The 4,947-nt window shown below is 41.4% G+C and overlaps 1 protein-coding gene across 1 annotated transcript in view; it reads left to right on the top strand.

Annotated features, from left to right (window-relative positions):
* The first annotated feature begins 4,674 nt into the window (after window positions 1-4,674).
* EXOC5 (exocyst complex component 5) overlaps window positions 4,675-4,947 on the top strand; it is a 22,527-nt gene continuing 22,254 nt past the window's right edge. Inside the window, exon 1 of the mRNA XM_009079587.1 lies at window positions 4,675-4,760. The gene's annotated coding sequence lies outside the window, so the exon portion shown is untranslated. The remainder of the gene's footprint in view (window positions 4,761-4,947) is intronic.

The raw sequence follows: 4,947 nt of genomic DNA on the forward strand, positions 1-4,947 counted from the left end.
GTGCCGCTCGCCGCGGGTGACAGGCCGTGCCGCCTGTGCCGGGCCTGGCCCTCGCTGCGCTGGTGTCTTAGTGTGGGTTCTGCTGCGGTGAGAGGAGGAAATGACTTTGTCCTCATCTTTACCCGCGGTGGGGCAGAGGGAAGTGAGTGGCTCAACCCAGGAGCAGGGCAGGAGCAGCAGCAGTCTGAGAGATTCTTCTCATAGAATGCTCTGAGTTCGAAGGGATCCACAGGGGTCATCTCCCTCCTGAAGGAAGCCTAGAAGAAAGATATAGAGGGACTTTTTGCATGAGCATGGAGCGACAGGACAAGGGGGAATGGCTTCAGACTGAAAGAGAGTAGGTTTAGGTTGGATATTAGAAAGTTCTTGGCTGTGAGGGTGGTGAGGCACTGGCACAGGTTTCCCAGAGAAGCTGTGGCTGAGAAGTGCTCCAGGCCAGGTTGGATGAGGCTTGGAGCAACCTGGGCTGGTGGAAGGTGTCCCTGCCCATGGCAGTTTGTTGGAACTATATGGATTTAAGGTCCCTTCCAACCCAAACCATTCTAGGATTCTTTGAGTCCAAGTCCTGGCCTGGACCAGAGGCTCTCATGATGTGACCTGTGATAAACAGAAAGTGTGTGTCCTCACTTACTCCTGCATGACGACACGGTGTCATCACCAGGTATCCTGTGTTTGCTCCCCATGTTGCTCCTGAACCAGCTCTTTTTTGGTGAGTGATCACACTGTGTCCAGCCTCCAGGAAAGATCTTCCTGTTTCTCTGGAAGATCCTATATCTGTGGTTTATGGAAATGCATTGTGTGCACTTGAATTTATGAATCACAGTTATGACACAGGAGTGTTATGACTCACATCATTTGGCTTACATGGGCTAAAAAAATAGCAGGACTAAAATACTGTGTTCCAAGGAGCTAGATGACAGATTTTGTACCCTCTCCATACCTCTCTAGAAGCCTGTTAATTTTCTCAACCTGGTGACAGTGTAATTCTGTTCTTTGTGGGATGTTCAATATGAGATAATTTGGATATGGAAAGAAAACTGTATGTTTTGGCTGCTTTGGGTCATGCAACAATTTTATTCCATTTTTCAGTGGCAATAAAGTTGAAATTGTAAATTAAGTGAGACTTTTGCCTAGAGATTGGGCTTGAAATTATGTTTTCCTATATGAAAGTCGGTAATTTCTTTCACTCCAAAGACAAGAGAGGTGTTCTTGGTGGTCACTAAGTTAATGTTGCCTACTATGTTAGCTTGAAGTCGCTGCCATATAGGTTAGAGCATGAAAATTTGCTTGTTTTGCAGTAACCCTGAGCTGTGTACTGAGGGTAGAATTTGATTGAATTCATGTTTTCATGAATGTGTCTTCAAAAGTAGTTTTCAGTATAGATACGACATTGTAGAGCAGAATCTGTGCTGAACATGGACACAACGTGGACTCGAATCTCCCTCATATAACTCAAAGCATAATTTAACAATGTTTGCTTCTAAACTGGTTTTGAATGTGGCTATGTCCAGTTTAATTTCCTTTATAAGGACCAGATCAAGCCAGGTTATCATCCACTTGAGGCCTATCTCTTATTAAATCAATGGTATTGGCTGAATGGAGGGGATCACGTTAATTCATCTGGAGCCAGGGGGAAGTTCAAAGCTCTGAAGAAATTGACTGTTGGGGCTCATCTGATAACAGGCAAAGGACTTGCAAATGACATTTGTAATAGCTGATTTTCAGCAATTTCTGCAGAACAGGATAGGAGATTTAAGGCAGGAATTAGGCTGTCAGCTATGGGGAACTCTGTTATCAAGATAGCATTTAAAAAGCAAATGTGTATGGAAGATACGATACACAAACTGAACTAAAAAGTTTTGAATCTGTAGTGGAACCTGGGAAATCCTTTCTTAGAAAGACACTGTTGAACTTCATTTATTCCTTATAAATCAAGTAGATTATTTTTAGCACATCCTTTGTGGAAATTTGGAAGGAAAAGCTCATTTTATTTCTCTGTTGACCAGTATTCTGCACATAATATCCACTGCAGTAAATATTTCTTAAATAAGACAGAAATTACATGATTGAAAAAAATGAAGGACATGTCTCCTATGTAATTGTTCTTGGAAAACAGGTATTTTCCAGGTCATGCCCCTTTAAAATATTACCACACATGCATATAGCAGTGATTGTGCCTTCATTTAGGCACTAAACTAATTAACACTCTTTGCTGATGTGTCAGATTGTGAAAACAAAGCACAGGTTTATAATTCTTGCAGAACAGCAGATTTTGCAGAGCGAGAAAGGGAGACTGGGAGATGGGATGAGCACTGGAAGAGGAGGATACAGTGCCAGCAGTGTGGGAAGGGACTGGGCTGCTGCCAGCTCAGTTTGGTCTCGTGACTGGTCAAGTGGCACTGAGTTTTTTGGGATGCAAGGGAGGGAGCTGCAGGTTCCCTGTGTACACATGCATTCAAGGAAGATTTACAAGAGTATAAAGACATGATGGATAGAGAAAAATTGGCATTAGAATATTTTTCAAGTCTTCAGGGCATGTATATCAGATTTCCTTAGGAGAGGAGGCTTTGATAGGCTTGCAGAAAAGCTAAGTGTTACTTTGCAAACAGAAAAAAACTATTCAAGGTCATTCTGCATGTGTATGTGAATTATCTCTTAGTGTGAACATCTGAAGGAAGGGAGAAATGTGAAAAATGTGATATGCACAGAGCATCAGTAAGCAGTGCAGCCTCTGTATAGGGTTCTTCCACAGGGCTGCACTTGGCATTGGTGTCCTTGTAAGAAGAGTGATATTCCAGCTGGATTGCAGGATATTCAGAGGAAAGATTGTGGTTGTGATTTTCATAGGAAGGAGAAGTGCTGCAAACAGCCATAAGGAAGTTGGAGGGCTCCCCTGAAGGGAATGTTTCTGTAGCAAATGGCTCATTTGACCTGTAATTAAAACTGCAAACATTTTCCTAATCGCATAGATGTAAAGATGGCACAAGGAGAGAACTTACACTTGGTATGAAAACTTGGCTTTTGATAAGAATTTATATAAAGGAAACTTAATGTTGTGTATCAGGAAGAACTTGGCTGGAGAGAGATGAGTGACTTGCAGGGAAATTGTTTTCATGTGATATCAACCAGTGACTTCTGAAGTGTAACCAAGAGGTTGAACAAAACACAGTTACTGACTCAGTCTATGAATGAGGAGTTCTTGGGTGATCTGTTGAGATGGTGAGATTTCTGCCCTGTTTACCAGGATTCAGCATGTTGCAAAGTATTTCTAACAAGCTTTTATCTTTCTGTTTGGTGGCTGGGCCTGACTGAATAGGGCATCCTATATTTCTGAGGAAACAGACCTTGAACTGGCAATATTTGCTTTTCAGCCCTTGGTTTTCATTATTAAAATAACACTATAATGCTGGTTTTCCCTTCCCTGTTACTTCTGACAAGGTTTTAGACCTATTAACATGGAAACCAATTTGATACCTGTGGAGATCTATTTTAATGATTATTTTCTTTTTTTAAACCAAGTTTTATCAAAAGCAATGGTGTCATATTCACCTGTTTCATTGTTGGAAATGAGGTGTGACAGATACCACTGTTAACCAGAGCCACTCCCAGCTCTGTGTGTGTGTTGTGTTTTGCAGTTCTTGGACTATTGCTGTAGTTAATTTAATTTTTTTTCTGTGAACTCCTCATGGTTGAGAGAATACTTTTCTTACTGACCTTAGATGTGCTGGTGTTAGCACCTAATCAATGCTGTTAGAATACCAGTGAAGCTGAAGTGATAAATGCTATTATTTTAATGATAGAAGTTGGACTGTGTTTAGAGTAATTTAGTGTGAAGTATGTGATGAAATGTCTGAGCTGGTGTAAGTATTAGACCAGCTGAAATAGGAGGTCTTGGTTTTATAAATGAGGTGTCTGCCTTCAGGAAACATTGTTGGGTGGAGAAATAACCTTAACTCTTCACCCTTGTGGTACTTTTATGGAAGATCCAGCAAATACTGTGGAAGAAACTTGGATAACCTTGAGCTTTTAGCATCACTCATGCTTTGTTTTCCCTTCTTGGTGAGGTTAAGTCCATCATAATTTTTTATGTGGGTTTTTTTTTGTATTATTTTTCCTTTTTATCTGCTTTGTCTCTGCAGCTGCAGTTTGATGTTATGTGGTGTCCAGTGGCATCTCGCTGCCACAGGGCAGTGCCTTGGTCAGTTCTGTTTGATGCATCAGAGAGCTGAACTGTGAAAAAACCCCAAACCCTTACTTGGTCAGTAGTTGTTTTAGACAGATGAATTCTATCTGTTTCACTGTGCAGCTCATGCCTGGCTCTGGTGATGTAACATCTCAAATCAGCATAGCTGCTGCACACTTCAGCCACTTTATAACGACAGGGCACAAGCTCAGCTGGAAATAAGGTCATTTAGAGCCAGCTCTTCCCAGACCTGCAGCAAATTCTTTGTCTGATGCTATCTAGAGTCGATGTTCAAACTCACCATAGTAAGACCAGTGTTCTCAATAATAAACATGCAAACCTAAGAGGTGATGGGGTAATTGTCAGCACTGCACTTGCTCTTGATTGTAGTAAATCTTCTAAACACTTGGAAAATTATGTGTAAGCAGCTGCTTAAGGACCAGCCTGCTGTGGCACATTGTAAGGAGTTTTTATTCTGTGACCAGGAGCCTTTTGTGGCAGATGAATACATTGAACGCTTGGCATGGAGAACACCTGGAGGAGGTTCCAGAGGTGGAGAAGCTTTTGATCCCAAAAGGTAAAATCAAATTGCATAATGGTCAAAGTGAATGTATGTCTAATTGGACTGTTTTATTCTGCATATAACAAAAAGCCTGTGTCTAGTGTTGCTGTGTGTCCAAGGAGGTTTTCATTCGGGAGAATTGCTAAAACTTGTGGCAATGAGCCAGTTATTCAGAATTAATTATTCAGTAACAAGAGTAGGG

Source organism: Acanthisitta chloris, unplaced genomic scaffold, assembly GCF_000695815.1.
Source record: "Acanthisitta chloris isolate BGI_N310 unplaced genomic scaffold, ASM69581v1 scaffold190, whole genome shotgun sequence".
NCBI lineage: Eukaryota > Metazoa > Chordata > Aves > Passeriformes > Acanthisittidae > Acanthisitta > Acanthisitta chloris.